The sequence below is a fragment of the Schistocerca cancellata genome, chromosome 2 (assembly GCF_023864275.1).
Source record: "Schistocerca cancellata isolate TAMUIC-IGC-003103 chromosome 2, iqSchCanc2.1, whole genome shotgun sequence".
NCBI lineage: Eukaryota > Metazoa > Arthropoda > Insecta > Orthoptera > Acrididae > Schistocerca > Schistocerca cancellata.
Genome location: NC_064627.1, coordinates 540,739,639 through 540,752,752, shown reverse-complemented (window position 1 = coordinate 540,752,752; position 13,114 = coordinate 540,739,639). Strand labels below are relative to the sequence as shown.

Here is a 13,114-nt window from a genome sequence, read left to right as displayed (position 1 = left end):
GATTTCATTGTAATTTCATTAAACATGAATAAGTGGCTGTTCTACTTGCCACACAGAATTATAGCTATAACTATTCACATACCTGCTGATGGTGTGTATGTGCATAAAATTAAATGGACCTCTGACAATGTTTTCTGAGTACTTCACTTTCTTTGTCAGAGTGTATAAAACAAATTTCATAACATAAATGTTATGTCTGAACCAGACTAAGAACATTTAACTTCAAACCAACCATAGCTGAAATCAACCGACAAAAGGGCCAGAAAAAAATTACAAATAGAAATGTAATGGATTCCTAGAAAATAGATTTACTTCATAAAAATATTCTTCAAAATTAAAAGCTGTGTTCATTTAAATATCATGAAAAATAAGAGGTTAGCTATTATAAAATAATCAAAAAGAAGTAAGGAAAAAGCTTCATACAATTTTGATAGCAGTTTTACCTATTTAACTTCATTGCAAGAGCAAATGCAGTTAAAGCTGCACTCTTGACAAAAATGAAACAAATTCTTTCCCAGTAGGCGAATAACCATGAAGGAAAGCACACACACACACACACACACACACACACACACACACACACACACACACACACTGATAGAGATAGAGAGAGATATAGATATATAGATATATGGATAGATAGGGTCACATATATAATCTTCCAGTAAACTAGTTGACTTTGTTTCTTCTACAAGTCACCAAAGGCACCCACCCATACCTGGGGCAAACAGGCACCATGCCCCCCACCCCCCCCCCACCCCCGCACCGCCACCACCCCCAGGCCAGTTGTGTGTTTTTCTTTCAAGAAAATTATTTAAAGATTAGTATCAGGTAAGTTTTTAACAGGGTAAAAACTTGAACTTTTTATGGCAACTTACAAGTCACCATTCATCTTCCAAAATATTTAAAACACTGTGATTAACATTGTGATGGTGTCAACCATAGCTTCCCACTTTCATTTATTCATTCAACTCCAAAAATGGAGCTTATTTCAGTACAGAACTATTCAAGATGTGATTGCATCATTTTATTCCATACATTAAGTACAAATAATAATTTCTAATACTGAAATGGTACTAAATTAGGAGCTGTAGAAATATACTAATATGTATGCTACTTTGGAGCTCTACTGCAGTAATTCTTCCCCATGCCATTCATGAATGAAAGAGCAAAGATAGTGTTATTAGAAGCAATCTCTGTCACACACTGTAAGGTATCTAATGGAGTATAGATATAAATGTAGCACTAAAAATAACATGGTAAACCTATTGTGGCTTATTTGTCAGACTAAAACTTTTAAGTTTCTCAGTCGCCATTTTCCTGATTTTATACTAGGTGCAGATGCTTTAATTTTAAACCTGTGTCACTATGAACCCATGAACAGAAGTATCGATAACAAAATTGTCTTATTAGTGCTAACAATGTTGTTTACTGTTGATTTAACAAATAATTTTACCACAGTGCAAAACATTTAAAACCATCAAATGACTGGCCAGTAAAAAAGAGTTTTTAAAAATGTAAATGTTTCTATCAAAACTCCTCCTCCACTGAGATATGAAAAGGACATTGCACCAGTAGCAGACTGTAGACAACTGAATCATTTGTAGCAGTCAATATGAGATGTATGTGATATCTCCCTTTTGAAGGACACAATACGGACTTCATGTAAGTGAATGACGAACTGGAAAGAGGAGAATACCACAAGGAAATTCTTATGGAATGGTACTACAATGTGAAAATGTACAGCTACCATCATAGCCTTAACCATAATGATATTTGCTACAAATGATTGCTGAGTTCTATGAGTGGAGAAAAATCTGTAGCTAATAACATGACTTTTTTGCATATTTGGTTATTCATTAATTCCCAAAATTCTGGGACATTCAGTCTGATCATGTATTATGTGGGTCAAATGATCAAAAGTTGTGAAAGTGGGAAAGTGCAGCTGAACTTACATTTAACACATTTGAAATGAAACTGAATATCTTGGAGCTAATTCCATTAATAAATAAACAGTAAACTTAGGCTGTAGAAGGACTGTTTGAATATTTTATTTGAGTATGTTTCAAAATGATATGTTTATGATGATATGAAATGCTAAATATCCATTGAATTTATGGAAGTTTGATTCCTTCTCCTGCAATGAAGACTTAAAAAAGAAGGCTGTACTGAAAGTATGTGATGTTGGCAAAGGAGTTAGAAAAGCATGATATGCTCTGTCAGAAGAACCTTTTTCTAGGCAAGTAAAACAGGAAATGACTGCAAAGAAGGCAGTTAAATATAGATAGCTGTGTAGGTAATCTGAACTGTCCCAGTATCAAGAGGAAACCTATGTCTTGGAAGGGGACTTGCTCCGGATAACAATAATGATACTGAACCTGATTTTACAGACAATAAGAAAAAGTAAGTGTCTCCCGATTGCAGTGACAGCTTTTGATAATTGAGAGAAAGCTTCTCATGAGAGCTCTCATGTTACCTACAAGTGTAGATGACAGTTATCTATGTTGGAATAATGATATACAATTAAGCTGTCCATATAGATGAATTGCAACATTACAGCACTCAATGACATAACATGCTCTTCAAAACCATGTAAGGAATCTGTGTTATTCTTATATTGTCTATACCATACAGGCTCTCTTTCATAACACTAGTTCATCTAAGTAATGAATATGAGAATTCCTTTGATCATAACTCAGATCTCATTCCACCTAATCTCTTTAATTACATCCTCCCTGGTACCCACTTGATATTTTGCTGTAGCTACCTCAATTTTCTTCCTTTTGTCATCATGCTCCATCTCTCATTCCCTACAACTCTTTTCCCTCTACTTCCATCATTGGTACTATGCTTTCTCTTATAATTTCTGGTTTACATTACTATCATTGTATAGCGTCTCATTGAGACGTAGATTCAGTACATGCTCGTTTCTTCTTTCTGACATTAAACTTCACACATTGCTTACCTATCTGACTCCCTTTTCTTAAACTGTGAATGTGGCTGTATCTTCCCACATCTTTCTTTTCATATTTCTCCAACTATTTCTCATCAGCTTCAGTACACTAAAGATTCTGATTGTGTTGTTATTACTGATAAACCTCTTCCTTTATAACAGATGCTTTGAATTTACCAGTCTTTGGTGAATACAAACATACTGCCATTTAGTCTTTATTTTATAGATTTTTTTAGCATTATCACATAAGTATCAGTCCGACACATTATCTTCTACAAGATATATCCCAAAATTTGAATCTCTATCTTTTTTTATTTTTGTTTAGTTAATCTCTTTGAATTCTTGGCAGAAAAACTATTAGATAATGAACAGCTAAGTAACTCAGAGTTCTCTGGCATTTTGAGTAACTCTATAGACTTTCAATCTTGTTGATCTACTTCCCTCATCATTTCTCTCCCAATTTGTGGATGGTGGTATATTTTGATGTTACATGTTTAACAGAAGATTGTGGAGGAAAGCATAGAGGGAACACCAGAAGTCCAGAAGCAATCCCATGGTACAGTACATAAAGTGCAAGCAAAGGCTATAATGGAACTCATTAAGAAAAGACTTATTTCTAGATGGTAGTTGTGGGAGGGGACTCTCATGACCTGTACAGAAACAATGTTGGGACTGGTATAAAGCACTTTGTCAGATTATTACCAGGTAACTGATATTTTAAACCCAAGTGTAGGTCTCAGACATGTAATCTGTGATTTAGGCTCTTTTGGGAAGAAGCTTGGTAAAGATCACATAGTAAGTAGGTGTTTCAGGTTATGTTTGGATCACATCTTCAAATATATGCTATGAGTGACATCAAATACATAATTGAGAATGCTTCTAACATGAGTGGTAAGATCATATTATTCTTTGAGCAGTCTGAAATGCCTATGATGAAGTGTTCTGTGTAATATGTTAATGAAGAACTTGAAGAATCACTCAGAAGAGAGGGTCATTCAAACAAGATTGTGACTCTGCATTGCCACTCATTAGGTCACATTGTACACAGCATGGTTTGCATTTGAATGTTTCTGGTAAGAGGCTACTTTTATGCTAATTATCAGAGTCATCAAAGCCCTATTAATTTTATCCCAGTGATTTCCAGTATGTTCCCTTGGTTCTTTTTGGTGTAAGTTCATATGAAGTGTAGAGCTATAAAATGAATTTAACTCTTTCTTAAACATATTCCCACAGCATTTTCCCCTGAAACAGAGAAGGGTAAATTTAAAAAATTCAATCCTTACTTCCCAACATTGTCCCTCCACCGCCCCTCCCTATCGAATGCGACAGGAACTGAAATTGAGGGTAACAAATCAAAAGCTACAATGCTTAACTCCATGCCCAAATTTGATACTGAATCTTACCCACACACTCTTGTATGCAACTTCAATTTCTGTCTATGTGGATTTACGTTTCTTGTCTAACATAACAAATGCACCTACTTTGTTTTCAATTACACTTTTCATTAATGTATATTTAGACTTAATCCAAAAATTCCAGTTGTTCATTTGTGGTTTTAACCAGATTTTCATTCCTAGTGCTGTATGAGCTTCACTGCTTTTAAGTACTGCTTCAAACACTGGGAATTTGTTACAAATGCTTTGGCAGTTGATTATTAGTATTCTAATCATTTTATCTACATATTTATGTGTATATGTGTGTGTGGAGGGGTGGGGGGTGGGGGGGGGTGGGGGGGGGCAGGGGGTTGGAGGTGCAACTATTTCAGCCTTGCACTAACACTTTGTGATCTCCTACAGTTATCATTGTGTAGATCAGGTTCTAAATGAAACATTATGCCTTAAATTCCTTGTGATAAGCTGCATTTATAGCTAAAATTGAGTCAAATTATAGGTAGATTCAACAGATGTTCAGTTCAGCAGGTTTTGTCTCTAAATATTCATCATTATGTTGACATGATAATGATGATGCTGAGTAGTTTTCAATACTTTTACTCCCTATTATTTTACATAATCATCCTCTATAGCTATGCACAAAAGGTAAGTACTGCATTCAGTCAGTAAAAGTGAGTTGTAAACATACTATGTGGAGCAAATAGCCACAAACCTTGCACAGAACTTTTACAAGGTCAAAGAATACTTACACTCAGTGCAGTACATTTGCTCCTTAACTGTATTTGTTACTAATAATAAAATAAATTATTTGTGATTTAATGGCCACAATAAAACAAAGAAAAATAATTTCTTTGTAGATCTGGCCTTCTCTGTTTGGGTTTTGCATGGGGTTTGTATTCAGGCATGAGGTTCATCTGACACAAAGCAACAGATTTGTAACCCTTCTCCATTCAAAAGGAAATTAAAACTATACTCTAGTAATCACAGCTACAAAGTATGTGATTATCTAGAAACAAAATTAGAAGAATCCTGTTACTTGTCGAGTATGCATAAATTTTCATTGTAATCATGCCTTTATTCTTACAGCACATACAAAACATTTATTTTATGATAAGTCTGATGTCTTCATGAAGATATTGAGCTGTTATTTTACCAAGGAAGCAGCATTTCTTCATTGTTTTAAAAGTAGAGGCATTACCATCAATTTTAATTAGTGAAATTAAGTTACTATTAATTCCAAAGGGATCTGGAGAAATGATTAATGACTGAAGAAATTAATGAATGAATAAATATTGTTATGTACATTTTCTTACTTACTGTGTCAACTACAGAAATAACTCTGCTTTCAAGTGGTAACAGTCAATTCCACTTTCTGCCAGTGCCTTTCTTATCTTCTTTAGCTTCTAGAGCTGCAGTGCCACATGTCTGTTGATAATAAGGGAGGAGGAGGAACTTGATATGTAACTCAGAGATTGTCCATGCATGGCACATGCAATTAGCTTTACATAGTGGTTCTCAGCTGAACACTCTAAACAACTTCATTTACTGTTACTAACTTTTGTTCATGATTTCCTACATTCTACATAAATGTAGGTGACTTTATAATAGTGGAAACAAGACAAAGCATAAATTGGAAGGAAATTCCATTAACATTAACATACTGGAATTTAATTTCAAACAAAATAAATAGGGTACAGGCCCTATGTTTCATATAATTTTAGTAATCTCAGAATATACATACGTAGTTGGGCTCATTCACATCACTTCTTTCAATGTTAGCAAAACTCCATGTAGCCATTACTTGAAAAATAAATCCAGTCAGAGAAAATTCATCACTGCACAATGACAACTGAGTTTGCAAAGACATTTTACATCATATTATTAGTTGCCATGATGAACAGGAAATAAATATTTCAAATTAAAATTACTTGAAAATCTCTTAAGATAGTTTTATTGTAAAAGCCTGCACTAATAACTGCAGTATCCTCTAGTATTCTCTTTCATCAGTGTAGTAGCTGATTTGAAAATAAGTATTTCAAATTACTCTCTTAGGAAGCTGCCTAATGTTTTTGTGACACAGAAAATAGAGAAATTATAGTTCCCATTTTCTTTTGCTCTCAATATGTGAGTGAAACTTTTTGAATGCTAAAACATTTATAGAAACTGAGGTCCTGGATAAGGAACAGCCAAAAATGAAGATTATAAGTACAGGGTATTTCAAAAAGTGCTTTACAACTTTAAAAAGTTATATAGATTTATTGAGAGAAGATATAGAGCTGGGTTTAGTGTTATTTTGTAGGGAAACATGTCAACTTTTTTTACCTTAAACCAAAGATTGTGTATGTAGTTTCTGTTGGTTATTCTGCACTCATCCCATCAGAAGTCAATTTTTTCTGAAAGTCACCATAGCATTGCAGGTGTAACTGCCAGTGTAAATTCTTGCCTTAAGTTCAGGTAGAGAAGATAGCACAGAAGCTACAAACACAATATCCTTGATGAATCCCCATAAAAAAATTGAGTGGTGTCAGGTCTGAGGAACACAGGGGCCATGCAATTGGTACATCACAGCCAATCCATTAATCTGGAAAGTGGTCACTGAGAAAATCTCGTCAGCCAGGTAGTGGGGTGGTGCACCATCTTGCCTGAAGTAAAAATTTCATTCTTGGTCATCCTCATCGATCTGTGGTATCAAAAATTGTTGTAACACTATCCTGTTGATGGTTCTTTCACAGAAAAAAACGGCACTGTACACTTTCTTCTTGCTAAATGTACAAAGAACATTCAGTTTATGGCTATCACAAACATGCAGTGTTTGATGTGGATTTTTATTGCACCAAATCCTACAATTATGTGTGTTATCCTTGCCACTTAAGCAACAAGTTGAATCATCAGAAAAGATGATTTTGTCAAAGAAATGTTCATCCTCATGTAATTAATTCAACATATCCACACAGAAGTTCTTGCAAGCAATTTTATCAGTGTCTTTTATTGCTTGTGCAATCGTCAATCTGTACAGCTCAAATGCAAACAGTTCCTCAACACATGCCAAACAGTCATACACTATATGATCAGTGGCTGAAAATGACTTACAAGTTCTTGGGGCCATCCATAGGTAATGCTGGAATTCAATATGGTGTTGGCCCACCCTTAGCCTTGATGCCAGCTTCCACTCTCACAGGCATATGTTCAATCAGGTGCTGGATGGTTTCTTGGCGAGTGGCAGCCCATTCTTCATGGAGTGCTGCACTGAGGAGAGGTATTGATGTCAGCTGGTGAGGCCTGGCACAAAGTCAGCATTCCAAAACATCCCAAACGTGTTCTACAGGATTCAGGTCAGGACTCTGTGCAAGTCAGTCCATTACAGGGATGTTATTGTCATGTAACCACTCCGCGACATTATGAACAGGTGCTTGATCATATTGGAAGATGCAATCGCCATCCCCAAATTGCTCTTCAACAGTAGGAAGCAAGAAGGTGTTTAAAATATCAATGTAGGCCTGTGGTGTGATAGTGCCCCACAAAACAACAAGGGGTGCAAGCATTCTCCAAGAAAAACACAACCAAAACATAACACCACTGCCTCCAAGTTTTGCTGTTGGCACTACATATGGTGGCAGATGACCTTCACCGCACATTCGGCATACACACATCCTGCCATCAGATCACCACATTGTGTACCATGATTTGTCACTCCACACAACGTTTTTCCACTGTTAAATCATCCAATGTTTATGCTCCTTACACTAAGCGAGAAGACATTTGGCTTTTTCCGGCACTATGTGCTATGTGTGGCTTATGAACAGCCGCTCAACCATGAAATCCAAGTTTTCTCACTTCCTGCCTAACTGTCATAGTAAATTCAGTGGATCCTGATGCAGTTTGGAAATCCTGTGTGATGATCTGGATAGATGTCTGCTTGTTACACATGTCGGCGGTCTCTGTCAGTCAACAGACGAGGTTGACCTGTATGCTTTTGTGCTGTGCATGTCCCTAATCATTTCCACTTCACTATCACAATGGAAGACCTAGGGATGTTTAGGAGTGTGAAAATCTCACATACAGACATATGACTCAAGTGACACCCAATCACCTGACCAAATTTGCAATCCGTGAGTTCCATGGACTGCCCCATTCTGCTCTCTCACGATGTCTAATGACTATTGAGGTCAGTGATATGGGTACTTGGCAATAGGTGGCAGCACAATGCACCTAATATGTAAAACTCATGTGTTTGTGGATGTGCGGATACTTTTGATCACATAGTGTATGTGGGATTTGCAGTTCGCGAGATGCACGCTGGGTCAATTTTGTAGAGCTGTTGACAAAACATTGTTCCAATCACTCAATGACATTGTCAGATGTGCTTGGATGACCTGATGACTTCCCATGTCTTACCGATCACAGTACCGAAATTATGCTGGACTGTTGACGCTGACGGCGGCCTTTAATGCAACTGCCACTTTTGCCTCTTACAGTGCAATTCAGCACTAGTGAACTATGCAACACAAAACTTGATGTATTTCCCTGCAAATTGACACTACAATCACCTCTGTAGGTACTATGAATTAATTTCTGTGACTTTTCAATGTTGTAAAGTCCTTTTTGAAACACACTGTAAGTGGTGGCATGCTCCCACATAGTGAATCTTTCACAGTTTATTGGGATTCATTTCTCCATGTGAAATACATCTGCACTTTTATATGGTTATGAATATATTATGGAATATTATGCATAAGAAATTCAAATACTTCAATTTTAGAGCAGTCAGTAATCTTCAGTAACTTAAATTTTAGTTTTTAACCACTTTTTAAAAACCATTCAATAGCCAAGATCAAATAAAATATTTCTTTATTTAAGACAACCAGTTTCAACAGACTATACTGTCATCTTCAGGTCTTAAAATCTTTTTGTTTTAAAATATGTTCATTTTATGCTGACCTCACAGGCAAGATGTCAAGTGGACAGAAATAGCAGAAAAGGTCTGTGATAACTAAAATATTTAAAAACATAATGCACCATGTGCAATAGGCTATGTCCACATACATATTGCACACAGCTGCTTATGGCATCATGCAAACCTGGTACAGAGTAACTCAACTGCTTACATATGCTGGACAAGCAACTATGAGCAAAATGTATATGAACATATCCTGTTGCACACACATATTTTATTGATGACAAACATTTTATAATGTGCAATTTTTATCCACTTGACATCTTGTGTGTGAGATCAGTGTAAAATGAACATGTTTTACAACAAAAAGATTTTAAGACCTGAAGATGACAGCATTATCTGTTGAAACTGGTTGTCTTCAATAAATAAATATTTTTTGCAATCTTAGCTGTTGAATGATTTTCAACAATTAAACAGATCACACTTCAGTTCTCTCAAAATGAGAAAATTCAGTTAACAAATTTGAATGTATGCCTATGTGGGCAGTGTCAAAAGCTACCATACTGCAGCAGTACTTGACTATAAAGGTAACCAAATAGATTCTCATCATGCAAGAAATTTTCTTCCCTTGTCAATACTATTAGTGTTGGTAACATACAGTTCTTAATCATTAAATCACGTACCAATGTTTGTGTTACATTCTAGACATCTCTGCAGTTCATGACATAGTGATAATCTTCTGCAATCATTCACATAATAAGGATACAATGTTAAGGAACTGTCATTATACATCAGCCTTCCCTCCATCCTCTTTCTCTTTTAATTCATCAGAAAATGAGAAACTTTTTTAATTCTTCTTCACTCATGAATTACATTAGCACAAAATGTTCACAAAAGACTACTAAATGTGAGAAATTAAAGTGCATTTTGGACATGCTTGAAAACTTTTTAACACAGAGTCAAAGTGTTAGTTATTGGATGTGGCAATGTTAACAGTGAACAATTGCAGATACCCTTCCTGTCACCTCCCTGCCCCCCCTTTCCCAGGATGGAATTTGTATACCCCAACTGACTGTATCTAGCGCTATCCCAGGTTTCTAAATGCTTGTGAATTGTGTACTTAGGTGGATATTCACCTACTCAGCTGTGGAAAACTATCTAAAGCTGACATGTCAGCTTGCATTTTTAATTCACTGACTGGACTTGATCCATGAGTGCCATACATGCTCAAATCCCAGATATGGTATGCTAATGTACACAGCTGTCCAGGTGGGTACTGTATTCCATCATATTAATGTAGTTATATGAGATATGATTATATGTTTGATTATCATTACATGATCAACTCTTTTGAAAAATTACATTCTTGTTCACACTTTTACATGAAGATCAAACAGTACTAAATGAACAGTTAAACCAAACTGGGTTGTGATTTAATCATTATTGAACATTTTCTCACTGGGCATTGCTTCAGCTTCTGCTTATAACATTACTGTATGGTAGTATTAGAGGGTCATGTAATACGAACACTCATCTCTTGGCCCTTAGTATGAATTTTCAAAACCAAAACTTCCGTAAGCAGCTCATCAGTTGCCCTCATGAGGCTGAGTGGCCCACCTCTTAGGCTTCCCACTGAGAAAAAATATGCTTCACAGGATTGAGCTTCAGTCTACTTGCCTGTCAGGTACACAGGCTCCTTTGTCATGGATCTGGACAAACTGACTAATACAGAGATACTGTGCTGCACTGATTTAATGTTGTGGACACATTTGATGTAAAAAATACAGTCCTGCATGAACAAATAAAATGCACTGCTAATGGACTAATCATGTTTTCTTCCATCTATCATCAGATTAGTCAAACATTAAAAAATGTTTGCTAATCTGGAGGATGGAAGAAAGCAGTTTACTGATGTACAAAATATCTGAATATATGCCATAATATTGATTCCTTAAATTGACCAGACTTAAAGGCAAATATTTATGGAGCAAAGAGATATTACAGCAAACTTTATCACAAAGCTACACTTGTTCATATTTCTGGTATAAACACACACAGTTAGATCCTATATTTACCAACTAGCTCAGGAGAAAGCTATCAACTTTCCACAGGTTTAAAAGTAAATAATAATTTTTAAAAATGATCATTGTGGCCTTTCTGCCTAATATATGGTAGAAGAGGTTGAAGCACAGTAACTTTCTTAATTTATAAACTATTCAAGTCTACATATAGTATTTCATTGCCTTACTTTGAAGTACAATAGCGTTGCAAATTTAAAAACATGACTTATTATCTGTTTATATATATGAATAACAGAGCCTGAAGCAATTTTAAAAATGTGTGAAGCAGCACAACTTTGTTCTTTTTGGCACTACAAGAGATGCTAGTTTTGTACATATCTTTCTGTGTATAAAAATCTTTTAACCAACTCTCAACTAAAACAAGAACAATAAATTAAATACTTGTATTTTCTCTGAGGCAAGAAGCACATACAGGATATCATGTATTATTCTTGAGAGCATATACAAAATGTTTTACAATTTGTATTACAAGTTTCTAGAGTTTGTAGAGTGTACTTAGTAGACCAGTTTTGGATAAGGAACCCTGTCCAGAAATACATCATTTGCATGTAAAATGACTTTGAAAATAGGGTCCGTTTTTAAATCTCCCACTTCACAGTATGCACACTAATTGAGAACAGGAAACTGTCATCAGTCCCTGGTGGAGTTATGACACCACATACCATTTTCATTAGCTTACAACAATGTCTGTGACAAACTGGTAAATTCTCAGCTAGGAGGGTTGCCTGTGGTGCTCCACAGACATGCTGCACTATTGACTTTGAAGAGGATTCCCTTTATCACCCAGAAGAGAAACCAATAACAAGTACTCAAAACATTTCCATGCCATGGACTCTTATAGAGCACATTGTTCAAAGATAATCATTACTGCTTTGTGCGTAGTGTGAAGTGAGAGCCTGTAATAGGTATTGTGAAACACCCTGTATGTCTACACTTTCTCATTATCTTCAATTGATCTAGCACACATTTCTGTAAATTTTGTTTATATATGTTGCAAGATGTAATTCACCATGTATAAAAATGACCATGAATAGAAACTTTTACTGCCAGTGCTCATTGCAGTATTTTCAAATGACATTCACACACATGATCTTTATGTAACACTGAATCTCACATTAACTACTTTTCATTGTTATGTGGTTTATATATACATATGAGTCCATATAAAAGTAAATTATGAATACCATTATTACACACACAGTTTATTTCTGTTCCTATTTGAAAGTATGTAAAATTTTGTAAGTTAGCCTTTTAGTGCTTATTACAACTTAAGTTCATGAATGAATGGAACCATCATATCAGAATAGGGGTCCTTTTATGTAGCTTCCATGTTTCTCATCACCACCATCATTGTCTCGCTGCCCATGTGACTATTTTGTATAGCCTGTCGTTTCCTGTGATTCACCTAGAAGAGAAGTAATATTAGAGCATAAAGAAATGTATAGTACTGAAAGATCTATGATATATATTTATAGGCACTCCACAACTCATGTCTCAATCTATATAATATATTACAAAATACTTTCAGTTGTAGTAGTTGGCAGAGCTTTTAATTAACTTAAGTTGTGCGGCTGCCATTTTAATGTTTTTAAGCAAGAGAATAGATCATGGTGTTTTAATTACCATGTGTCATTTATAATGGCAAATGATATTCACATAGAAAAATCAAGATTGTAATTTAGTGTTAATTATTCTCCAGTGCTGATGAATTTTTGGCACTAGCTAATAATAATAATAATAATAATAATAATAATAATAGTAATAATAAAATACATGAACTTCACCATGGTGGCAG

General features: G+C 35.3%; 2 protein-coding genes across 2 annotated transcripts in view; one reads left to right on the top strand and one right to left on the bottom strand.

Annotated features, from left to right (window-relative positions):
- Positions 1-5,785, bottom strand: part of LOC126162097 (hemolymph lipopolysaccharide-binding protein-like) — a 46,440-nt gene extending 40,655 nt beyond the window's left edge. Inside the window, exon 1 of the mRNA XM_049918373.1 lies at positions 5,662-5,785. The gene's annotated coding sequence lies outside the window, so the exon portion shown is untranslated. The remainder of the gene's footprint in view (positions 1-5,661) is intronic.
- Positions 1-13,114, top strand: part of LOC126162095 (kinesin-like protein KIF19) — a 585,325-nt gene that overhangs the window by 353,599 nt on the left and 218,612 nt on the right. The gene's annotated exons all lie outside the window — the stretch shown is intronic.